A 27,400-nucleotide genomic window follows, 5' to 3' on the forward strand; every position below is an offset into this window, starting at 1 on the left:
AATAATTTGCAAGCGTTATTCGTTTGTAAGATGATTCATTGTTAAATTATAGACCAAACTGAAGATGTTTGACAATGAAACAAAAAACGAAACGTGCGTGAGCTGTTTAACCCAAATCACACCAAAATAAATTACTAATATTAAGAAAATAATTAATTTTGTAAACAAAAATCCTTACCAAACTCCTTAAACTTATGGAATATTCAGATATTTCAGCTATTTCATTACACATTCAGACAAAACCATTATTCATCTCTTATCAGCTTTATTTAAAGTAGCCCATGACAATTGCAATTCCATGGAAAACATACGAACATAAAAATACCTGCAAAATACAATAATAATAATAATAATAATAAACTAAAATTAATGCATTTTGTGTAATATGAATTGCAAATGCAAAAAGCAGAGAACAGAAATAATTAAAAATGTCCATAGAAAATAATGACAACTGGAATTGAGTTTCCCAAATGCCAACCACTACCATTGACAATGGTTATTGGGCTAAACCATGACAATTAAAAACCAGTAAGGAAAGGCAAAAGTCGGGCGGGGCCGACTATATAATACCCTTCACCACCGAGTCTACGTAATACTTTTAATACATAGAACCTATGTTGAAATCTGATCACACTTTAATTTTGCATACCTACACAGGAAAAAAATAAAAAACGGTTTCAATAACGAAATTAATTGATCCAATTAATTTTTTAATTGAAACTGCCTCAATCTCGAAAATGATAATATCAATCACCGTTCATGGAAAAGTAGTTTTCAAAAAAAAAAAAATTTATATTCAATTAAGAAAATTATTGAAATTTTTGAAATGCTCAATTAATTTTTTAATTGATGATATTTAACAAATAATTAAGTTTTTGAATCCCATCAAGTTCTCTTTAGGGTTAATCGAGCACGTAGAACCGGCCACCATGGTATTGCTATAGATTTGTCGGAATGTGGAACTTTTGGGTCTTTCGAATCTTCTTCTCTTTATATTGTAGGGGACGAAATAGTCTTTAATTGACCATATTTTACCTAAGGACCATATTTGAACAACTTTTAGGATTTTAATTACACTATTACAAAATTTTCAATCACGATTGTGATTGTGATTAATTGAATCAATAAATTTTTGGGTTGAAAATGGCAAAAATTTCAATCGCAACTATAATTGAAAAAAATAATATTCATTAAAAAAATTATTTTTTTAATTGAAAACGATTTTATTTTCAATTAAATTTTTAATATCTTGCGATTTTTATACCCTCTACCATAGGATGGGGGAGCACTATTTTCGTCATTACGTTTGTAACACCACGCTTACTTTCGATGAAGTAAATGGCCAATGTTTTGTTATAGCTTGGGTCTTGACCTTTTGAGCCACTAGAGGTCGCAAATCTTATTCGATTTGGGTGAAATTTTGCACTAGTGCTTAGTTATGACTTCCAACAACTGTGCTAAGTATGGTTCAAATCGGTCTATAACCTGATATAGCTGCCATATAAACCAATCTTGAATCTTGACTTCTTGAGTCACTAGAGGGCGCAATTCCTATCCGAATTGGCTGAAATTCTGCAGGAAGTGCTTTTTTATGACTTCCAAAACCTGTGCTAAATATGGTTTAAATTGGTCTATAACCTGACATAGCTGCCATATAAACCGATATTGGATCTTGATTTTTTGAACCTCTAGAGGGCGCAATTCTCATCCGATTTGGCTGAAATTTTGTACAGCGCCTTCTTTCATGACCTTCAACATACGTGCCAAATATGGTCAGAATCAATCTATAGCCTGATTCAGCTCCTATATAAACCGATCTCCCGATAATGTGGTCTTAAGCCCCTACAAGGCTCAATTCTTATCCAAATGGACTGAAATATTACCCAATGACTTCTACTATGGTCTTCAACATTCAATTCATTTATGGTCCGAATCGGACTATAACATGATATAGCTCCAATAGCATAGCAATTCTTAACCATTATTCTTTGTTTGCTTAAAACGAGATACCGCGCAAAGAACTCGACAAACACTGTCCATTCGGCCCGGCCGAACTTAGCACGCTCTTACTTGTTTTTTTTTTCTGTTTATTGAAATATTGAAGAGAACATTGGAAGATATTCTTAGGATAGGTCCCTTATTGTGGCTACTATAACCTTATAGGGCCATATCGGATGAAAGATATACATATATGGGAGCTATATCTAAATCTGATCTGACTTTCCAAACTCAATAGCGTTCGTCCTTGGAACAAAAAAGAGATTTGTGAAAAATTTCATGAAATTCGGCTGTACCTTGATAACAAGAATATATGGACGGACAGACAGACAGACGGACATAGCTAAATCGAATCAGGAAGTGATTCTAAGCCGAACGGTATACCTATCCATGGGTCTTTGATACTACTCGTGCTGTTATACAGGGTGGCTGATGAATATTGCTACAATGATGAATATTGCTACATTTTTTTTTTCGGTGTATGGAATACATTTTTCTTTTATTCATGTTAAATTAAATTATTAAATTAATTATTAAATTATTATTAATTAAATTAATTAATTAATTAATTAAATTAATTATTAAATTATTATTATTAAATAGAAAAAAAGTTATTACATTTTTTTTTGGTAGCGGCTTTCATCAGCCACCCTGTATGGATGGTTCTGAAGCATGGGTACTTGTGAAAGCAGATGAGGCAGTGTTTGGAGTATTTGAGAGAAATAATCTTCGTAAAATATATGGACCAGTTTGCGTTAATGGAATATATAGGCGACGTATGAACCACGAGCTGTATGACGACGATAGCCTAGTTACACGCATCAAAATACAACGGCTGCGTTGGCTAGGTCATGTTGTCAGAATGGATGAAGAAGCTCCAGCAAAGAAGTCTTTTGAAGGTAAACACGATGATACACGCATACCGGGAAGACCAAAAGACCAATGGCAAGATCAAGTTGTGGGAGACACCTCGAAACTTGGTGTCAGAGATTTTAGAATGAGCGCAGAAGATCGAGGTGCTTGGAACGCTATTCTACATTCGGGTAGTGGAACAAATATTCTGTCATAGTCAATTAAAGTAAAGTAAGGGTCTACCTCGTCTCCTTAGCGTTGCAAACAAATGCACAAAGTTATAATACGCTGTACCACAGTGGAGGTGTAGGGAATAAAAACCAAATTAGCATGGATGGTTTCATAGCTATATGAGACATCAATAGCAACTGTTTCTGGTGGTCATATGAATCACTTAAGCAAACCCTTAATCCAATTAATTCCTTGATGGACTAAAATCGGAAATTGTGGTCTTTTATGCGGAAACGCTTTCAAATGAAACGAAAATTAATTGTCTTATGACATCTAAAATTTTGCATTTGTTAAAGTTGCACACATTGTGCGATATGAATGAAACAAACATATAACAATCACATTTCAAAATAACTGGAGTAGTATTTAGCCTTGCAAATTTTCTCTGCAAAAATATGTCTCTCTGCGGCACACCTTTCGCATTCGCCTATAACTGGAGGGTCCCATTATCATTGAGGCAAAACTTGACTCTGTGTATCAAACCACAACGCCATACAACCCTCACAGTTTGCCACGTATATGATGTGGTGATCATTTTACTGACTAGCAAAACAAATTTTTATTTTTCGTTATCAAAAAACAGGATTACTCTCTCTCTCTCTCTTTGGTTCCTTAAGTTCCTCAATGCTCTTGAACTCCCTAAAAGGCAGGTCAAACAACTCTTCATTGATAACATTTCTCACCAGGAGGTATGGGTGCAATTATGAGCTCAGTGTGAATTTTGAAATCAATGTCAACTCAAATTGGAAAAGTTCAATGTGGTGGTCTTGAAAGGATATGACCCTGGTAATGCTGTCATCATGGCCAACGAGTCTCAGTTCATTTTTCCCCCATTTTAAAATATTCAAAAGATAACATGGAAAAATCAATGACACATTACACTTGTAGATAATTCCCAGTATCGAACCAAATAATGGCCTTGAGACTTTTAGCTATGATGAGTTACTTGTTTTTTGTTTCTTTCAAACTTATCAAACACTGCGTTGACACGGGCCAACTCAATGGGCTCGGTCCCATGTACAACGAATAAAGTGAGCAACATTCTAAACCTTCATTGAGCGACGACTCCCATATGAAAAATTGATTTAATGACTAATTAGACATATTGTCATAATTCCCAGGTGTTCGTTTCGTTTAGGCATAGCTAAGTTGTCCAAGTCCAAGAAAGCAAAGTTGAGGAGCAAAAACTGGGAGACTCATGCAACAAGGGGCGTCCATCAATCGTTGCCTGGGAATTGTCCTTCGAAGAACATTTGCTTCTAATGTGGTCTATTCAAAGGACAAAGGATGATAGCCATTTCCTTCTTGGCCATAGAGTTTGACATGAACGACAGATGGATTTAAAAGCAACAACAACTATGAAAAAAAAATGAAAAATTGAAATGCGTAATTCTTTTATGGCATGGGCCTCAGGTGATTATAAAAAATTTATACTTTTAAGAGTTCAAGGGTAATATGCATATGGTTTTCCATTTCTATTTCTTTCGGCACCTCCACCATCCTAACAGGGCATGGGCGAAGGAGCCTATGTCACAGCAGATTGACCATGAAACCTTAACAGGTTGTGCCATTGAAATGAATCCTGATTCTTGAATCCCATTGACGTAGGAACAATTTTAAATTTTTATTCCACAATGATAAAAAAAAAACAATACATAGTCTGAGGTGTACAGGATTCGGACTAGCAGAATTTAAAATATGTTTATTACTTCCGAATCATTTCGTAAACAAAGTACCAGATACCAGTTTTTCCCACTCATGGTACGATTTTTTAACTCCCTTCCCTATTTTATAAAGACTACTAATTATGAAGATACCTCGGAGCCACGTTAGCGCAGAGGTTAGCATGTCCGCCTATGACGCTGAACACCTGGGTTCGAATCCTGGCGAGAACATCATAAAAAAAATGATCAGCAGTGGTTTTCCGCTCCTTATTCTGGCGATATTTGTGAGGTACTGTACCATTTGATATGGCAGCCATGTAAAAACTTCTTCCAAAAGAGGTGTCGCACTGCGGCACACCGTTCGGACTCGGCTATAAAAAGGAGGTCCCTTACCATTGAGCTTAAAAAACTAGAAGCGGACAGTACTCACTGATATGTGAGAAGTTTGCCCCTGTTCCTTAGTGGAAATTTCATAGACAAATTTACATTTGCTCTATCGGTTTTGCTTAATTGCATAGCTTTAACTGTCTCGGCTCTATTCTGTATACGACGATGAACTATTGCGCACTTTTTTGTACCAAAATGTACTTACATATTTTGAAAAATATTCAGTCGCCTATTATTAAAATTTATCAGATTCCGCAGCCCTCGGTTCAGATTTGGATAGAGTCCCCATATAAACCGATCCCCCGATTTGACTTCTAGTAGACTCAATTTTCATACTATTTGGCTGAACTTTGGAACAAAGACTTGTGTTATTATTTCCAGCACCCATGCCAAGTATGATCCGAATCGGTCTATAAACAGATATAGCCTCATTATGAACCAATCCCCGGTTTTGGATTCGTGAGCTCCTAGAGGCGTCAATTTTCATCCGATTTGGCTGAAATTTCAAACAAAGGCTGGTTTTTATGACTTCCAAAAAAAAAAGAAAAAGGGCCTCTATTTTATCTCGAGTCTGAACGGCGTGCTGCATAGCGACACTACTGGGTAGAGACGTTTTAACATGGCAGGATACCTCACAAATGTAGCCAGCAATAGTAAGAAGATGGGTTAGGTTAGGTTAGGTTTAAGTGGCAGTCTGCCATCAGACTCACTTGGACGTTTTCGTTTATTGTGATACCACAGGAACAAAAGAAGGAAGATGCCTTTTTCCTCGATGTCCCTACAGCTTCTGCAAAAGTCGTTGCTGGCAACCTTCAATCTGTCAGCATGTTTTCCGATTAGACAGTGACCTATCATGACGGACACAATGATTGAGACGTCTGTTCTAGCCAATGACAGCAATGCAGTAGACCTCTTCAAGTCTAAATGAGGCCACATAGTTTTGGAATGCTCACAGTCCCCTCTTTGTGCCCATCTATCATTCGTTGTCCTTCGGGCCTGGTCCTAAAAACTTAGCTTACATGTCGCTAGAGGCATACCCACAGATTCCAGTATCCCTGGAGTGTGTAGGGTAGTTTCTAGTCTCGCAAGCTCATCTGTTTTACAATTCCCTGGGATATCTCTGTGGCCCGGCACCTAGAACAGGTGAATTTTGAACTGTTCAGCCATCTCGTTGACGGATTTGCGACAATCGAGGGCGGTTTTTGTGTTCAGAAATACGTTCTCCAGGGATTTAATGGCTGCCTGGCTGTCTGAGAATATATTTAAGTCAAACGTCGTAATGACATTATATCTTAGCCATTCCACCACTTCCCTAATTGCAAGGATCTCTGCTTGATACACACTGCAGTGGTCGGGTAACCTCTTCGATATGACCAGTTCTTAATCTTAAGAGTACATCCCAAAGCCTACCCGGTCGTTTAGTTTGCAACCATCCGTATAGAAGTATATGTAACTTCTGTTACCAGGGATAAAGTAGTTCCAATCGATTCTATCAGGAATAGTGGTACAGTAATTCTTATCAAAAAGCGGCTCAGGTAGGGTGCCTGGAACATCGGATATTGTTTCAAGTATAACACTTTATCCTTGGCCGCCACATGACCAATGAGAAAGCTCCCTTAACCTCACAGCAGTGGTCGCTGCAATTTGGGTAGCTACAATGTCCAGAGGCATAAGATGTAGCATTAAATTCAGTGCATCAGATGATGTCTTCCTCAGTGCGGCTGTGATGCACAAACAAGCCATCCTTTGGATCCGGTTAAGTATTGAGCAGTAGGTGGATTTTTGAAGCGCCGTCCTCCAGACCACTACACCATATAGCATAATAGGTCTGACAACTGCAGTATATACTCAATGCATGACACCCGGTCTAAATCCCCAAATTTTGCCAATGGCTCTCTTGCAGGTGTATAGAGCAAGAGTGGCCTTTCTTGCCCTTTCCAAAATGTTGGATTTGAAGTTCAGTTTCCTGCCCAGGTATTTTGCGCATTCTGTAAAGGGAACATTCTCTCCAGTATCTCCTACTGAAAAGAACTATTTCTGTCTTGCACGGATTTCTACCCAGACTACTTTCGGTAGCCCACTTTGCTGTAGCACGTACAGCTTCCTGAAGTATATCTTTAAGAATGCTGGAAAACTTTTCCCTAACCGCAATTGCCACGTCATCAGCATACGCGACCACTTTTACGCCTTTTTCTTCCAGAGGCAATAATATATTGTTAATGGCTATATTCCAAAGTAGAGGAGACAGTACACCTCCTTGAGGTGTTCCTCTGCCGGTCCATCTTTTTATATCCACAGATCCCAAGCCTGCCGTAATGAGTTGTAAGGGGATAACCACCGCCAATAATTTTCCCGATGTTCACGTCGAGATTTGAACACAGGCGTTCGGCGTCATAGGCGGACATAGTTACATCTGCACCACGATGGCCTGGGATTACTAGTATTTATTAGATATGGAATTAAAGCCATGTGTGGCCGATTAATAATTAAAATATTGAGCAATTATTTCCTCGATGTTTCAGGTTGCATTCGCATTCCTAAAATAATACATTACTTATTTAAAATATTATATTTAAAATAATTGTTGCTGTTATACAGACAAAAGTGCTGAAGATTAATTGTTTTCTAATGTCTTCAATATACAATGATGACTCCATTTCAATCCCACTCAAAAGTGTAATTCCAGCGCTATGCGGTTTTCTCTTTTTTTGCTACGCTGGCTAATTTCAAAGTGGACTTCTAAGAACAACTCGAGATTCTTGGTTCACATCTCGATTGCTAAGTAAACGTACGGACTACTACGGAATGGTTGTTATTGCTAAGTAAACGTAACGACTTCTATGGTGTGGATGTTTTATTTGTTTACAGTATGAGTTTTGCATTCATCATCGTTTTTTGGCATAAATAAAAACGATGTGAATAATTTTGTGAAGTCTTTTTGTTTCAACTTTTCATGTATTGTCATATGATGCGCATACAAAATATTTCTGTAAATGTTTTCTATATAGTTTCACAAAATGCCACAGCCATGTAGAGTGGGCCTTAAGTTTCGTAGCAGTTTCTTCAAATCTATTTACTACGCCACAGCCATTAACCATGGCAAATATTTTACAATCTCATCTTAGACTTAACAAAGTGTCAAAATCTCTCACGCAAAGTTATTTTCTTTAAAAAGTTTTATTGTATTGCCTTTTCTTATCGCCTAGAACAGCAAGCATCATTGTGCTGTTGAAGCTTCTCTACCCTACTGCTATAACCCCGCAGAGCAAGCAACAGCCATCATTGTCAACTGGAAGTATTTATGAAATTACAACAGTCTCGCCTTGAAAATTGGGATGCCATACCAATACACTGTACACCTACTCTAGACAATGATGGTGCTGCACAATCAAAAATACACCTGATGGTCCAATGGCAGAGAGTAACAACACCAGGCAATCTTATCTGAAAAATATTTACTTTCGGTTTTTTGTTCTGCGGTTTTGTTGGAACATCTCACCCAGATATCATTGCTCTGTTTTTGTCTGATATGAAACGAAAGAATTCATAAGGCAATGAATGATATCAACGCCACACTCACTCACTCCATTCAAAAGAAGTTGAAAGGGGAACATTTTTGTTGTTTGATATGGCAAAAAGTATTGTCATTGTTCAAATAGTTTATCAAAAAACAAATATGATGTCTTCACATCTTTTTTTGATTGGACCAATTGTTCAGTGTAGTCTATTTGACTACAAATTAGAATACGGTTGGCAAATTATGAGCAATCACAATTCGATACAAACGATAATTGTATATAGCTGACACGAAGTGTTACCAAATTCACACTGGTAAAGCTGTCAAGCACGGCTTCATGATATTTGTTTTATTAACAGCTCATTAAAATGTTTAAAAAGAAGAAGAAGAGGTGTGATTGCGTTATAATTGGCTGGCACATCTATTGCAGGCGAACTCAAACACCTCAAAGTGGACAAAATGTTTGTGCATCGCTCCATAATTCGTTATTATGATGCTGGTAGCGTTGTAACAACAACTGAAATGGTTCGGCAAATAAAGGCTCAAATTTAACGGACCCAAACCATAGTGGCAATCAAATGATCTGAAAATATTCCCGTGAAAGAATGCAACTTATATTGAGAAACGAGCTCAAAATGGTTTGATATACCGGCCACATAAACCGATCTCCCGATTTGATTATTGAGCTTCTAGAAGACGCAATTCTTATCAGATTTGGCAAATTTTGCACGTGGTTTTTTGGTATGACTTCCAACAGTTGTTCCAAGTATGGTTCAAATCAGTCCATAACCTGATATAGCTGCCATATAAACCAATCTCCCGATTTGACTTATTGAGTCTATAGAGGGCACAATTCTTATTCTTTTTGGCTGAAATTGTGGAGATGGTATTTTTATACCCACCACCGAAGGATGCAAATTGCAAATTTTTCCCATGGACATTCCACTAAGGAACAGGGGCAAACTTCTCACATATCAATGAGTGCAGTCCGATTCAAGTTTAAGCTCAATGATAAGGGGCCTCCTTTTTATAGCCGAGTGCAAACGTCGTACCACAGTGCGACACCTCTTTAGAGAGAAGTTTTACATGGCATGGTACCTCACAAATGTTGCCAGCATTAGGGGGGAAAAATCACCGCTGACAAATTTTATCTGATGGTCTCGCCAGGATTCGAACCCAGGCGTTCAGCGTCATAGGAGGAGATGCTAACCTCTGCGCTACGGTGGCCTCCGAAGGATGGGGGTATCTTAATTTTGTCATTCCGTTTGCAACACATCGAAATATCCATTTCCTACCCTATAAAGTATAAATATTCTTGATCGTCGTAAAAATCGAAGTCGGTCTAGCCATGTCCGACCGTCTGTCTGTTGAAATCACGCTACAGTCTCTAAAAATAGAGATATTGAGCTGAAACATGCACAGATTCTTTTTTTTATCCATAGGTTAGGTTTAAGTGGCAGTCTGCCATCAGACTCACTAAGACGTTTTTGTCCATTGTGATACCAAAGGAACAGAAGAAGGATCGATTTAAAAAGCCCAATAACTTGCGAACGTTCACATCCGCTATATATGACAGGTTCTTAAAGAAATGAGAACCTAAAGTGGAACTCTTTCTAACTGCTAGTGCGGGACACACACAGAAGGTGTTCTATAGTCTCTTCTTCTTCTTCGATTTCCTTACAGCTTCTGCAAAAGTCGTTGCTGGCAACCTTCAGTCTGTCAGCATGTTTTCGATTAGACGACCACCTGTCATGACGGACACAATGACGGAGACGTCTGTTCTAGCCAATGACAGCAAAGCAGTAGACCTCTTCAAGTCTAGATTAGGCCACATAGTTTTGGAATTCCCACAGCCGCCTCTTTGTGACCATCTTTCATTCGTTGTCCTTCGGGTCTGGTCCTGAAAACTTAACTTACATGTCGATAGAGGCATACCCACAGATTCCAGTATCCCTGGAATTTGAAGGGGAAGTTCCTAGTCTCGCAAGCTCATCCGCTTTACAATTCCCTGGAATATCTCTGTGGCCCGACATCCAGAACAGGTGAATTTTTAGCTGTTCAGCCATCTCGTTGAGAGATCTGCGACAGTCGAGGGCGGTTTTTGTGTTCAGAAATACGTCCTCCAGGTATGTTTATGGATATTTATGCCAATCGTCGTAATGACATTATATCTTAGCCACTTCCCTAATTGCAAGAATCTCTGCTTGATACACACTGCAGTGGTCAGGTAACCTCTTTGATATGACCTGTTCTAGATCGTAAGAGTACACCCCAAAGCCCACCTGGTCGTTTAGTTTGGAATCATCCGTATAGAGGTATATGTAACTTCTGTTATCAGGGATATCGTAGTTCCATTCAGTTCTATCAGGAATAGTGGTACAGTAATTTTTATCCATAAGCAGGTTAAGTTCGAAGATGGGCTATATCGTACTATATCTTTAAATAGGCCCCATATAGACCAATCCTCCGTTTCAACGTCTTAGGCCCATAAAAGCCACATTTATTATCCGATTTTGCTGAAATTTGGGAGAGAGTGAGTTGAGTTAGGCCCATCCACATTCGTCTTCAATTTGACCCCTATTGGTCCAGATTTGGATATAGCTGCCATTTAGACCGATCTCTCGATTTACAAACTTGGTCCCATAATAGGTGCATTTATAATCCGATTTCGCTGAAATTTTACACAGTGACTAATGTTAGGTTTTTTGACATCCGTGTCGTGTAGGGTTCAGATCGGTCTATGTTTGGATATAGCTACCAAAAAGACCAATATTTTATTCTACAAAATTGAACAATGACTTGTACTTACTAGTCCACGAATTTGGTCTAAATCGGACCATAGTACGATATAGCTGCTATGGTGGTTATATGGGCATAAATTATGCATTTTCACCGGATTATGAGGAATAGAGATTTACATATATAGCACGGCCGAACTTAACGCCGTTTTACTTGTTCTATGTCTTCTAACTGCCATGACAAGTATGGTCCATACCGGCCAATAACTTGATAAAGCTCACATATGAACCCATTTTGCATTTGGAAAAGTCATTCAAAGAACTTGGCAAATGCGATCCAAGTTGAAGGGCACATAAAATTAGGCCCGGACGAACTTACTTGTAATTTGAATAAAGAAGAAATATCTTCGAAAACAAATTTGTTCGCTTGAATTAGTAACGCTTCGTGTCAGCTACACTGTAGACATAAGACACTCTTCTGATTTAATAAACAAAGATAAATCCCCCAATAAAACTGCTAAAAATGTCTTTAAACATTTCATCTAAAATTCATAAACAAAGCCAAATATATCTCGACTATTGTTTAACTTGAAATGAACCACAAATATGACTAGCCCCCCATTTGAATATTTGGTCGTCTGTATCATTACAAATTCCGCATTGAGTCTTTAACATCATCAACATTCGCATGCACAAAAAATGCCAAAAACATTCGAGTCTTTTTTCAAAGCTCTCCATTTTCAATTTTCCTCCCACTTGACGGAGATGAATGCAAATAAAAAAAATAAATGTGGAGCTTAAGAGAAATATTCATAAAGACGGGCATTAAATTTGTTTTATTTTGCTTTTGGTTTTATATTTCGTGAAAGTATTTAAAAATATAGTTTTAAATAGTTATGCGAACCGATTGTGATGCGTAAGCATTTCTGGCTTTGCGTGCATTTTTAAGTAATGCAAAGTGTGTGTCACACATTGCACAGTGGTTGAAGGAGAAATGAATACACTCATAGAACAAAAGTTTGCTGAAAATAGCAAACACAGTCTGCTGAATATTAGCAGTTAATTTTCAGACCAGCAGGCTTACTGCTGAAAAGTCTGTTGTTTGTTGAAAATGACTGCTGCTTAATTATGAAGGAGATGTTAGAAGAAAAAATAAAATACAAATGTAAACAAGAAAAAAAGGTCTTTCCACTCATGTTCACATTTTGAAATGTGTACTAATGGATGGATAAGGTAGCTTCTTTACAGTAATATTCCACAAATTAAATTCATCTCTTCCAACAAATTTTCTAAAAACAAGTAAAAAGGCGTTAAGTTCGGCCGAATGAATACACTCATAGAACAAAAGTTTGCTGAAAATAGCAAACGCTGTCTGCTGAATATTAGTAGTTAATTTTGCTGCTATTATAGCAGTAAGGCTGCTATTACAGCAGTAGTTCTGCAATTTTAGAGCAGCAGGCTGACTGCTGAAAATATGTTGTTTGCTGAAAATGACTGCTGTTTAAGTATGAAGGGTATGTAGAAGAAAAAAAAAATACAAATGTAAACAAGAAAAAAAGGATCGGGTAGCTTCTTTACAGTAATATTCCACAAATTATTATCAAATTAGAATTTCTAAACACAAGTAAAAAGGCGTTATGTTCGGCCAGGCCGAACTTTGTATACCCACCACCTCGGTCTATATGACAGCTATATCCAAATCTGGGCCGATCTGTACCATGTTGCAGAATTATGTCGAAGGACTTCACTTAACTCATTCTCACTGATTTCGGCGACATCGGACTATAAATGCGCCTTTTATGGGCCCAAAACCTTAAATGGAGACATCGGTCCATATGGCAGCTATATCCAAACCGATCTAGACCAAATTGAAGAAAGACGTCGAAGGTCCTAATTCAACTCACTATCCCAAATTTCAACAAAATCGAATAATAAATGTGGCTGTTATGGGCCTGAGACCCTAAATCGGCGGATCGGTCTATATAGCAGCTATATTTAAATCTGGACCGATGGGGGCCAAATTGAAGAAGATTGTCGAAGGGCCTAACACAACCCACTGTCCCAAATTTCAGCAAAATCGCATAATAAATATGGCTTTTATGGGCCTAAGACCCTAAATCGGCGGATCGGTCTATATAGCAGCTATATCTAAATCTGGACCGATCGGGACCAAATTAAAGAAGATTGTCGAAGGGCCTAACACAACTCACTGTCCCAAATTTCAGCAAAATCGCATAATAAATATGGCTTTTATGGGCCTAAGACTCTAAATCGGCGGATCGGTCTATATGGGCGCTATATCAAGATATAGTCCGTATAGCCCATCTTCGAACTTAACCTGCTTATGGACAAAATAGAATCTGTGCAAAGTTTCAGCTCAATATCTCTACTTTTTAAGATTGTAGCGTGATTTCAACAGACAGACGGACGGACATGGCTAGATCGCTGATCAAGAATATTTATACTTTATAGGGTGGCAAATGGATATTTCGATGTGTTGCAAACGGAATGACAAAAAGGAATATGCCATCCTTCGGTGGTGGGTATAAAAATGCCTAAAGTAATCAAAACATGTAACAGGCAAACATAAAAAATAGCATACACATTTTTGTTCAACAGAATTTTGTACTTAAAACAGCAGATTTTGTTTGCTGATTTAGCTGACCGATATGTTTGCTAAACAACATCAGCCCTATGTTTGTTGAAACAGCAGTAATGTCTGCTTTCTCATATTCAGCAGATAAAAACTGCTGTTTTAGCAAACACTTTTGGTGTTTTGAATAACAAATTTGGGTTCGATATTGAATTGTACAAGGCACGCGAATTTCAAAATTTCTTTGCACTCCTCTACAAGCATGCATCTCATTCTTCATCGTACCACTGTGCTTCATTTGGTTTATTGAAAACAACAAATTCCGAAATTTGAGTGAGTCTGGCTGCTGATGTTAAATGGTGTTTGTTGGTTATGAACTCTGACTGCCATGGTTGTCTCCTCATAGTTCATAGAGAAGAAATTCGATTTTTGCATAGCAATTTTTTACAATTTGCCTTCTTTGTTTTGTTTGCTGTGTTCGCACGAAATGTATATGAATATCAAATGTACAAATAATGATTACACCGATGGACGACGGACAAACGGATGAAACTATGGACAGACATATTTTGAATTTCTTTTATTTTTTACTGCAAAACTTGCCGAAAACAAACGCCAACAACGTAATGGCATGATGTCATTTGGGGCCTTATGAGCGACCACACAACTACTAAGTATCGGCAGGCAATGTAAACTTCCCGTAAATCCCGCTTGGGCACTTGGATACCTTCGAACACTCGCCCTCCCCGTGTTTGAGGTGTCTCGATGACCAAAATACCAATACTAGTGCGCTATGCATGTGTAACTATTTTTACTTGCTTGCCATTCCTTTACAGGCCATTAGTTGTGGTCTCTTATCGCCATTCTTTGTTGGTTTTGCTTCCATTAAGCATTGTTAACCTATGCTCTGGAATTGTACCCCCAACACATGAAGGCGACCACGAAGACCTGGCCTAGTATCCAACCATATTGCTCCTCTCTCTTTCTCTCTGAGTTGGTGCGAAACAAATTGCTTTAAATCGTCATCAACATCATTAAACTGCCAACTTCAGAAGGCAGCAAACAATGAATGAATGCTGTGAGTGACTGTGTCTGAGGTGATGACGAATTAATGGTCCGATAGAGAATATCAATAAAACGTCTACGTATTATTAAAACCGGCGGGAATAGCTCGCCAAGCTTCAAGCCAACATGTTTATATATAGCTAACATTGAAGCCGTTCTTCTGAGCCTTCTTGAGCCCCCAAACAACCGATATTTCTATTATCCTACAACAACAAAACTGTGTCATAACCAGTAAGGAAAGGGTGATGCCGACTTTATAGTACCCTACAGCTACCCTATAGGTACAAAGTGGGAGCTATATCTAATTCTGAACCAATTTTGATTGACCTCGGCGAATGTCTTCAGATGGGTTATTAAACAATCCGTATCAAATTTAAATACAGTTGACAAATGACAACATTGTTGTAAATTTCCCAAAATCTAACGAACATGCATATGGGAGCTACATATACATCTGAACCGAATTTAATCAAACTACTTAGATATTGTGGTAGGCATCGAGGAAAGCGTTGTGAACAATTTTAGTAAGATTGGTCAATAAATGCGCTTGCAGTGGCTCCAGGAGGGAAAATCGGGCGATATTAATACAAAATGGCAGCTATATCTAAATCTGGACCGATTTCTTTCAAATTCACCAATAATGTCGAGAGTCCTAAGAAAATTCTTCCTGCCAAATATAGGGGGAATCAGTTAACAAATGAGCACTTTATTGCAATTTTTCTCAAAATCGGACGAACATATATTGGTTGCCCAAAAAGTAATTGCGGATTTTTCATATAGTCGGCGTTGACAAATTTTTTCACAGCTTGTGACTCTGTAATTGCATTCTTTCTTCTGTCAGTTATCAGCTGTTACTTTTAGCTTGCTTTAGAAAAAAAGTGTAAAAAAAGTATATTTGATTAAAGTTCATTCTAAGTTTTATTAAAAATGCATTTACTTTCTTTTAAAAAATCCGCAATTACTTTTTGGGCAACCCAATACATGGGAGCTATATCCAAATTCGAACCGATTTCAACTAAAATTTATAGATAATGTAGACGTCGTCGAGGAAAGCTTTGTACAAAATTTTGGGGAGATTGGTCAATAAATGCGCTTGCAGTGGCTCTAGGAGTAAAAATCGTGCTATATATCTATGGGAGGTATATATAAAACTGGGCCGATTTCTTTGAAATTCACCAGTAATGTCGAGAATCAAGAGAAAATTCTTCCTACCATTACCTACCTTCCTTCCTTTCCTACCGAAAAACATGCCTGTACCAAATATGAAGACAACCGGATGAAAATTGCGTCCTGTAGTTTGTACACAAATTAACAAAAACAGACAGACGGACATAGCTGATTCGAAGCAGAAGGTGATTCTGAGTCAATCGGTATACTTTTCAATGGGTCTATCTTTCTTCCTTTTGGGTTTTACAAACAAATGCACTAAGTTACACTGCCCTTTACCACTGTAGTGGTGTAGTGTATAAAAAACCGTAGGGTAACCATTACAATGACATACGTTGATGTCACACTCGCAAAACATCTGTTGCATTCATATGTCAATAGTTTTCATTTATTGTAGAAATCATATAAAGACAACATTTCAGTGAAATTTTCTCAAACACACGAAATTTCACTTAAATTTTAACCAAAGAAAAAATTTCATTTAAATTTTCTCCAGCGACAATACATCAATAACATTTTCTCCAGAACAAAATTTTTAACAAAATTTTAGTGAAATTTTCTCTAAAGACCAAATTTCAGTAAATTTTTCTCCAAAAACGGAATTTATTACAATAGAACTTCAGTGAAATCTTCTCTAATGACAGCATTTCAGTGACATTTTAACGAAATTTCAGTCAAATATTATCTAAAGACAACATTTCATTGAAATTTTCTCTAAAGACAAAATTTTATTGAAATTTTCTCTAAAGACAAGATTTCAGTGAAATTTTCTCTGCGACAAAATTTCAGTAAAGTTTTTGCACAATGGGCCTCTCTGTTAATTCTTACTTTAACTTTAAATGCCAATTATCCCAAATACTGTGGCTTTTCTCGATATTTTGCTTTTTGATTTAGAAACTAGGCATCAAGAGCTTCCTTCACTATAAGTGGGTACCCAGCACCACTCTAAGTTTTTCCACTTTTCGCTTTGGACTTTTTGGTGTTGTAGATTTGTCCCTTATGCATTTTTAACTTTGTAAGATAATTTTTTACAAGATTCTCAATATTTGTGCTCCTTTTAGTGCTCTTGTTTTCATTTTTTCTGAATGTTTTCATTATTATTCTTGATGTTATTTTTACATCTTCTGTTAAATTGTTAGCATAGCTCTGCTAATCTGGTAACAGGATGCTGCTAATTGAATGGGTTTGTGTCTCTGCTAGTAAAAGTTAACTTTATCTTCACGAACGTACAAAATTTTAGTGACGTTTTCTGTTAGGTCAAAATTTCAGCAAAATTTCTGTAAAATTTTCTCTAAAGACAAAATTTTAGTAATAGTATTTGGTGAAGTTTTCACTACAAGCAAGATTTCATTAAAATTTTCTCTAAAGACAAAATTTCAGTAAAATTTTCTGTACGACAAAATTTTAGTGAAGTTTTCACTACAAACAAAATTTCAGCGAAATGTTTCCTTGAGACAACATTTCATTGAAATTTTCTCTAAGACGAAATTTCTGCAAAATTTTCTCTAGAGACAAAATTTAAATAAAATTTTCTCTAGAGACAAATACTCAGTAAATTTTTCTCTAAAGACAAAATTTCAATGAAATTTTCTCTTAAGACTAAATTTCAGTGAAATTTTCTCTAATACAAGGTTTAAGTGAAATTTTCTCTAAGGATAAAATTTTATTGAAATTTTCTCAAAAGACAAAATTTTTCTCAAAAGACGAAATTTCAGTGAAAATTTTCTCTAAAGACAAAATTTAAGTGAAAATCTCTCTACGACAAAATTTCACTGAAATTTTATAGAATATATCTGTACGACAAAACTTCACTGGAATTTTGTCTTTACAGAAAATTTCAAGAGAAAATTTCATTAAAATTTGCTGTAAAGATAAAATTTCGGTGAAATTTTCTCAAACAACAAAGTTTTATGGAAATTTTCTCTAAAGACAAAATATGAGTATAATTTTCTCTACGACAAAAGTTCAATAAAGTTTTCACTTTAGACAAAATTTCTAACGACAATATTTTATTGAAATTTTCTCTAAAGGCAAAATTTCATTGAAATTTTCTTTCTTTCTCTAGGGTAAAATTTTCTCAAAAGACAAAATTTCATTGACATTTTCTCTAAAGACAAATTTTATAACCGAAAACCCGTATTTCGGAACTGAGGGGAAACACATGGTTTTCTTTGTCACCTTAAATGAGTGCTAGGACGTTTGTACTTCAACGAGCAGCAAGGTAGGGCGGTAGGAGATGTTAAGTTTGAACACAGAAAACGGGATTAAGCTTGATTTTTTAAAAAATTGTATACTGATCTGCTTACCAAGCACAACCTACTTTCAAAAAATATTATTTTCCTAAATAAAAATTACAAAATTTTATATGAAGCTTGCTGGACTTATACACCTGTGATGGTGTTTTCTTTATTTTTTTTTTAGCAGGGTGCAATAATTTTATTCCCATCTTTGTTTTTAATCCGCGAGTCAACGAATTCACCAAGCAAGGGCAAGACGATCGCACCCATTAGCCTAAGTAACGCCATGCCATTGGGTTTAATTGATACCCGCCACACTTTGTTCATTCGCATTTGAATTCAATGGAAATTTTTCTAAAATTAAATTCAAATTTGTATAAATCACATGGGAAAAGCGAACATTGCAAGATGTTGAACTTATTAAACAGTGATTTTTGCATAAATTAGCAGGGCGCAGCTACGATAGTGATTTAATGTGCTTGGCCTCTACTAGAGTTACTAGAGTTGTATCCCCAAAAAAAACAAGCCTTTTTGTCGACAATTCGAATAGCAACAGAAGGCAAGCTGAAATGAAACCGGAGCACATTTCCAAACAAAAAGCAATGGAAATGGAAGCGTATGAGAGTAGGCGAAGGTGCATCATCAGTTCAATTGAATAAAAATGCAGCTTTGCAATGAGCCATTCGAATAATTGTCATCGATAACAAAGAAAAAAACGCTGTTCGTCTGAAATAGCCAAGGAAATACTTTTCAAGTTCTTGTAATTCATTCATCATTGCCAATTTTAAGAAAATAGAGAAGCTATTTCAATGTTTTTGTGATGTTCAATGCTTCCATTGTTATGCAGTCAAACCTCATAGGTATACTTCTAACATATGTTTAGATCATCGCGTAAAGCTACACGCAAAAAAAAAATAATAATAATTCATTAGCCATTAACGAAATTTCGGCAATCAAAATTTAAATAAACGTTGCCACTTTGTTTTTTTTTGACAAAATTGCAAGATCATTAATGTTTAATTCACGCAAGAAATTGTGACGAAAAGAACCTATTTTTGGTCAAGACTACAAATATCGGAAAAAACAGTAATAACAGTAAGTCCCAAATTTCGTACGGATCGTTTAAAAAATTGCCTCATAGCTGCAATATTATTCAAATACGAACGAACATATATATAGAAGCTATATCCAAATCTGAACCGATTTCTTACAGTTTGTACACAAATTGTACACGACCCAGTCAAAATTTTGCGCAAATACTTTTTAATCCATACTTTTGATGTACGTCGGTTAAGATCGTAAATGGGCCAAATCAGAATCATAGCTCCCAGATAAATCTATCTTCATTAGCCTCTAGAGGGCGCAAATAAAATTTAGCATGATGATTTCTTCTGAGACCTTGACACAGATGTGGTCAAGTAGGGTTCGAATATGTCCATAACCTATTTAAGCTTTATTTTATCCACCACCATAGAAAGGGGGTATAATAGTTTAGTCATTCCGTTTGGAACACATCGGAATATTCATTTCCGACCCTACAAAGTATACATATTTGGGATCGTCGTAAAATTCTAGAACGATTTAAACATGTCCGTGTGTGTCTCCGTCCGTCCGTCCGTGTGTCCGCTAGTTGTAATCACGCTACAGTCTGTATGTTTTTGTTCTTGAATGGATCCAATAGGATCAGATTCGGATATATCTGCCACATACCGGTTTGGCGATTAAGAGTCTTAAGCCCATAAAAGTAGCATTTCTTTTCCGATTTCGAATTTGAAATATTGAGTTGTACTAAGGGCTACGAGATCCGATCCGAATATGGTGTACATCGGACCATATTAACATAAAGCTGCCATATAGACCGATATGCCGATTTAGGATCTTAAGACTGTAACAGGCACATTGATTACCCGATTTCGCTGGGATTCGGAACAGTAAGCTTTATTAAGCCCATCGACATCCGATCCGAACATGGTTTTTATCGAGCCATATTTACATATAGCTGCTACATAAACAGATCTACCGATTTAGTGTCTTAAGCAAATATGGTTCAGATCGGAATATATATTTATTTCCCGATTTCGCTGCAATATGCAACAGTGAATTGCATCAAGACTCCCGACACATGTGCCGAATATGATCCAGATCGGGCTACATTTAGATAAAGCTGCCATATAGACCGATCTTCAGCCTTAGGGCCTAAAACCATAAAAGGCGCATTTAAGGCCGATTTCGCTGAAACTGAAAACATGAACCTGCTTAAAGACGCCCGACATCCAAACCAAGTATGTTCCAAATCGGACCATATTTAGATATAGCTGCCACATAGATCGATCAATTGATTTAAAGCGTAAGCACATAGACGCCGCATTTTATATTCGTTTTGGGTGAAATTTGAAACAATAAGACTACCCACATCCGGCTCGTATATAGTCCATATCGGATCACATTTAGATACAGCTGCCATATAGACCGTTCTGCCAATTAAGGGTCTTAAACCCATAAACGCCTCATTTAGTACCCGATTTCTTTGAAATTTTTAACTGTTTCTTTCATAAAGTTTCTCGACACCTGAACGAAATATGATTAAGATCGGCCTTTGTTTGGATATTAATATGGGTATAGTAGAGTTGTAATAAAATAGGATAATAAATATGTCCATGGTGATGGGTATTAAAAGTTCGGCAAGGCCGAACTTTATGTGTCATTTAATTAAAAAAAAAAAGAATATTTAACTTCACTATCACCCCTTGTAGTCCATATATTGAAGATGTTCAATAGAAATAAAACGGAGAGAAAACACCAGAAAGATTTCATGTTCATGTCCAAATGCACTGCCCCCAAAAAACACATCACTTTGGTATGGAGAGGCACATATTTGAACGCATGTTTGTTGTATGTCGGACCGACCATCCGTGTATTGTGGAATGACATCATTTTGTACGAGATCTAAATTGTTATTGCTTATGTCCAGAAGAGACTTGCTGCCGGCTTTGTCATCACCAACATGAATGGAAAGGTATTGTTGTTGAGCATTTTTTTTTTCAGCATAGTTTCACTTAAATTTTGTAGAAAAAAAAACAAAGTGCTACTGATTCATGTTTTGGAACTTGTCAACACCATGGCACATAAGGTTTTTTCTTTGTATGGATAAAATCTAAGATTCTCCAATTTTTATAAAACAACAACCACAATTTCCTTTTCTTAATTGATAACATCTCGCTTTTTTGGATTCCTTAACATTTAACAGTCCTGGTTTACGGTAAACAATTAAAATCAGATGTATGCCACCAAAATCTCCCTCTGATATCAGAAACGCGTATAGTGCCATAGGTCCGTACCTGCGTTTGTTCTCGTACACCACAGGAATGCTGTCGCAATAGCATATTCTCATTAGCACAGTTAAACTAATATCGCACATCGGCCAAAATTGGAAATTGTTATACCCATCATGGAAGGATGGGGGTATATTCATTTTGTCATTCCGTTTGCAACACATCGAGATATCCATTTCCGACCCTATAAAGTTTATATATTCTTGATCGTCATAAAAATCAAAGACTATCTGGCCCTGTCCGTCCATCTGTCTGTTGAAATCAGGCTACAAACTTTAAAAATAGAGATATTGAGCTGAAACTTTGCACAGATTCTTTTTTCGTCCATAAGCAGGTAAAGTTCGAAGATAGGCTATATCGGACTATATCTTGATATAGCCCCCATTTAGAACGATCCGCCGATTTAGGGTCTTAGGCCCATAAAACCCACATTTATTATCCGATTTTGCTGAAATTTCGGACAGTGAGTTGTGTTAGACCCTTCGACATTCCTTTTTCATTTGGCCCAGATCGGTCCAGATTTGGATATAGCTGCCATACAGACCGATCTCTCGATTTAAGGTTTTGGGCCAATAAAAGGTGCATTTACTGTCCGATTTTATCAATATTTGGGACAGTGAGTTGTGTTAGACCCTTCGTCATTCGTCTTCAATTTGGCCTTAGTCGGTGCACATTTGGATATAGCTGCCATATAGACCGATCTCTGAATTTAAGGTTTTGGGCCCATAAAAGGCGCATTTATTGTCCGATGTCGCCAATATTTGGGATAGTGATTTGTGTTAGGCCCATCGACATTCGTCTCTAATTTGGTCCAAATCCGTCCGGATTTGGATATAGCTACCATACAGACCGATCTCTCGATTTAAGGTTTTAGGCCCATAAAAGGCTCTTTCATTGTCGGATGTCGCCGAAATTTGGGATAGTGATGTTGTTAGAGGTGCAAAATACTTTTATGTAGCAAATTTCGTAAAAATCGCTTCATAAACTTACGTGTTATGTATCCATAAGTGAAATTTGGGTAGTCCATATATATGACAGCTATATCCAAAACTGAACCAATTTCTACCAAATTCAGAACGCATGGTGGTAGATGCTAAAGAAAACAATCTTCAAAGTTTCGGGAATATTTGTTGATAAATCTGGTTGCTATGGCTTTTAAAGTCAAAATCGGGCGTGCATACAAATGTATTGCGGTTATATTTAAATCTGGACCGATTTCAATAAAATCCTTCGGCTATATTAAGAGTCTTAAGAAAATAATTTGTGTCAAATTCCTCGAAGATTGGTTGACAAATGTGCATAACAAAGCACTTTTAGTTCAAATCGGGTGATATATAAATGGAAGCTAATATTTTTCTATAATAATGCACAAAAAGGCATATTTTATTCCCACCACCATAGGATGGGGGTATACTAATCTAGTCATTCCGTTTGTAACACCTCGAAATATTGATCTAGGACCCTATAAAATATATATATTCTGGATCGTCTCGACATTCCGAGTCGAACTAGCCATGTCCGTCCGTCTGTCTGTCGCAATCACGATAGCGGTCGAACGTTTAAAACTAGCCGCATCAAATTTTGCACGATTACTACTAATGCGCCATATCGCTTCAGATTTGGATATAGCTCCCATATAAACCGATCGCTCAATTTGACTTCATGAGCCCCTGGAAGCCGTAATTTTTCTCCGATTTTGCACATAGTGTTCTATTATGACTTTCAACAAATTTGCCAAGTACCCCCATATAAACCGATCTCCCGATTTGACTTCTTGAGCCGCTGGAAGCCTCAATTTTCAACCGATTTGGTTGAAAGTGTTCTGATATGGCTCTGTTCTGATATCCAGTTATAGACCGAATCGGTCTATAACTGGATATAGCTTCCATATAAACCAATCTCCCGATTTGACTTCTTGAGCCCCTGAAAGCCTCAATTTTCAACCGATTTGGCTGAAATTTTGCACAAAGTGTTCTGATATGGCTTCCAACAATTGTGCGAAGTACAGACCGAATTGGTCTATAACTGGATATAGCTTCCATATAAATCGATCTCCCGATTTGACTTCTTGAGCTCCGCAATTTTTGTCCGATTTGGCTGAAATTTTGCTTGTGGTTTTCCGTTATGACTTCTAACAACTGTGATAAGTACGCTCCAAATCGGTTTATAACCTGATATTGCTCCCATATAAACCGATCGCCAGTTTTGACTTCTTGAGCCCTTAGAAGCCACAATTTTTGTCCGATTTGTCTGAAATTAGGCTTATAGTGTTTTGGTATGACTTCCAACATCTGTGCCAATTAAGGTCCTAATCAGTCTTTAACCCCATATAGCTCCCATAACAAACCGATCGCCCGGTTTGACTTCTTGAGCCCCTGAAAGCATATTTGGCACTTTTTCCAACATTTTGGCCGGTATCTCTTGCACGGTAGCATTTATCATTCACAGTTACGTTACGATTCGCATCGCATCGCATTCGAAGAAGTACGCCCCCATAATGCCACCAGCTCATAAACCGCAATGCTTGTGGCTGATCTTTAATCCAAAATCGACAATTCTGCCTATTTGCGTACGCATAGAGCCAAAAATGAGCTTCGACGCTGAACACAATTTTTCGATAAAAAAGTGAATCTTCGCACAACTTTTCAAGAGCCGAATCACCTAAAATTCTGCATTGCGAAAGGTCATTCGGCTTCAATTCTTGCACTCGCTGTATTTTAAAAGGCTCCACACCGTAATCCTTCCCCAAAATTTTCCACGTTGTTGAGTAACAGAGGCCCAATTGCTGCGAACGGCGACGAATCGATAATCATAAACACTGGCCGATACAGCTGCGATATTTTCTTCAGTTCGCACTCTACGTAAAGGTGTTGGTGGTTTAATGTCCAACAATGCAAAATTTCATGAGAAATTTAGTCACAATAGCCCGAATAACCGCTTCAGTGTGTCGATTAAACTAACCATAAAATGGAAGAAGCGCGCGATGAACTTTCTTCACAGGGGACGCATTTTGATAATAAAAATTCAATAATTTGCAAGCGTTGTTCGTTTGTAAGCCGATTAATGGTAAAATTACAGACCAAACTGAAGATGCCCTGCGGGAAATGGGACAGATTCCAAGCCTGTCACGGGATAGGTCCTCTGGTGATAAGGACCGGTCCCAGTTCTCGTCCCCTTACATGGAAGATACCTATCATTGTTTTTTTAAAAGGGTTTGTCGCTCGAGGTGACTAATTGCCGCCATTCTAACATCGTAGGATAGGTCCTGGGACAGTTCGAAAAAGATGAGTATACTTTGCAAGTACTTTTAAGGGAGATAACATTAATAAAGCGACTTTTTAACATAAAATTACGAATCATAGGTTATGACAATTGAAGCCCATTGCCTGTATGATATGCCCTGTGACTGGAAACTAATTCTACAGTTTAGGAGCTCTTTAAACCAGTGTTGGCAAAAAGATAATAGCTAAAAAATCGCCTTTTACACCCTATATTGCACCCTGTACCACTATAGGGTGTCATTATGTCAAAATACAATATGTCTTCTGCAATTGTTTCAAATTTCATCCAAATCGAAGCACTTTTGTAGGTTTTATCGAATTTTTGGCCACATTTTCCCTTTTCCACCCATAGTGCGACAGTCTAATGTCTAGTTTCTATGCCCAGAACTCAGCTACACCAGGTTGCGAACCAATTTTGATCACATTTGGCACGATCGGTTTGTGTTGAAGCCAGATTTGGTCCATTTGTAAATAGTTTCAACAGACCTTAATAAGAAGTATTTTTGCAAATTTGCTGATAGAGAGAGGTCTATTTTCTATACTAAAAGTGCCATTGGACTACATGTTCTTGTCTGTCTACATGTTTTTTATTATAGCAGTAAAAAGTTGCTTAAAAGAGAGGGCAACTTTCAAATAATTGGTTTATGGAGTTACAAATTGCAATGTTGTTAATTAATGGCACAAATTCCTTTATAGGACCGATTTCAGCAAATTTTTTAATTGAATATATAAATTTCTTAATTGAACCTAGTTTTTAGTTTTTTCTGTGTATGAAATGTTGACAGATGCTATACGCGCCTATAACAAGGCAACTCCACAAAAACAGCCCTTCCCTAATAAACGCTCCATAATGGTAGCGTTTTTTAACTTTGAAACTGGTGTCCATCAAGAAGGAGCTGGAATTTCTAGACATCGTATCGTAAAAAAGTTTATTAATAGCTAAGAAACGCAGACTTGAGATCTGTAGATCTACACAGATGGATCAGTGGAGAGATACCTGATGGAGGTTATTATTCTTTCTGAAAAAAATGGTATAAAACATACTTCAGACACCCAATGACTTCTTTTTATTCCCACACATTAAGATAAGTTAAAGCGTTCAATAACCATGTTTTGAAGGTGTCTCAATAGGATTGGAAAAAGTGCTAAGAGAATTGATTTGATGGCATAGCATTTTAGTATATAAATCATGCTGGAGGATACTTTGAAACACAATAAAACCATTTTGAATGATAAAAATTTGCATTTTCATTATTAGCTCAGAAATTTTTGTAGCCTCCCTCGTATGGCATAGTTCAAGAAGCTCTATATCCGACGGACGAAAGTGATGTAGGCGATCTTCCTTTCAAAAATTATACAATGTACCTACAGCTACCCTGTCTCCCCAGGAGACATGTTTACTCATGTTTTACTAGGCAGAAAATTGAACTTCAAATTCTACATTTTAGAAAGTATACTCCTGGAAGAGACCCATTGACAAATTTTGGGGGGCTTAAACCGTAGGTCAATTAATTGCGGCTACGGTTAGTGTGTTTTCCTAATATAGTAACCTTCATTGTCTGAGGAGCTTTTTGAGAAAAAGTATCGTACCACTATACTGAATGAAGCTACAATATCCCTGGTAAATGAAGGTAAAGTAGACTTCAATACTAATGGTTCTAGACTGGAGGACCACGTGTGTTTTAGGGTCTGGGTATATCGACAAGGTTCCCCGATCGGGACTGTTCCCAAGGTTATGTGGCTCAATCTAAACATAAAAAAGTCTACTGAAAGGTCACATTATACTGATAGACTAAAGGTTGTAAAAGGGACTGTTCCCAGGGTTATGTGACCCAATCTAAACATGAAAAAGTCTACTGAAAGGTCACAATCTACTTGGAAAATTTGCTGATAGACTAAAGGTTGTAACATTTTGATTTCCGCAGAAGTTGTGAGGATGTCGAGGAAGAGAACCTTGTATCATCTGTTCATGTGGTACCAAAACAATGGATCTGATTGAAGACTATCACTTATACCTAAGGGAATGCCTTATTGATATGGGGGAATTCAGTTGTTGTTGTTGTAGCAGCGCGATGAAGGACTCCTTCGGGTGAATCCGGTACGTACAACCGGCTACTATGGGATTGATGGGAAAATTCTCTCCGGTGTTCCTTAATAAAATATTCGTGGATAAATTTGCATTTGGTTTTTTACTTATACGTTTTACCTTTTTCCTAAATTTGTTAAGTTTACTATGTAATTTCAGAATCATTTTCTCTGGTGGTTTTCCCCTCCTAATGCTGGCAACTTTTGTGAGGTACTATGCCATGTAAAACATCTCTCCAAAGAGGTGTCGCAC

The 27,400-nt window shown here is 37.1% G+C and overlaps 1 protein-coding gene across 2 annotated transcripts in view; it reads right to left on the reverse strand.

The window, feature by feature from the left end:
- Positions 1–27,400, reverse strand: part of LOC106087547 (phospholipid-transporting ATPase ID) — a 203,585-nt gene that overhangs the window by 174,648 nt on the left and 1,537 nt on the right. Inside the window, exon 2 of one of the 2 annotated variants that reach the window (XM_013252624.2) lies at positions 179–325. The exons of the other annotated variant lie outside the window; for it this stretch is intronic. The gene's annotated coding sequence lies outside the window, so the exon portion shown is untranslated. The remainder of the gene's footprint in view (positions 1–178; positions 326–27,400) is intronic. 2 annotated transcript variants of the gene reach the window in all.

Source organism: Stomoxys calcitrans, chromosome 4 (genome assembly GCF_963082655.1).
Source record: "Stomoxys calcitrans chromosome 4, idStoCalc2.1, whole genome shotgun sequence".
In the NCBI taxonomy this organism is placed as follows: Eukaryota; Metazoa; Arthropoda; class Insecta; order Diptera; family Muscidae; genus Stomoxys; species Stomoxys calcitrans.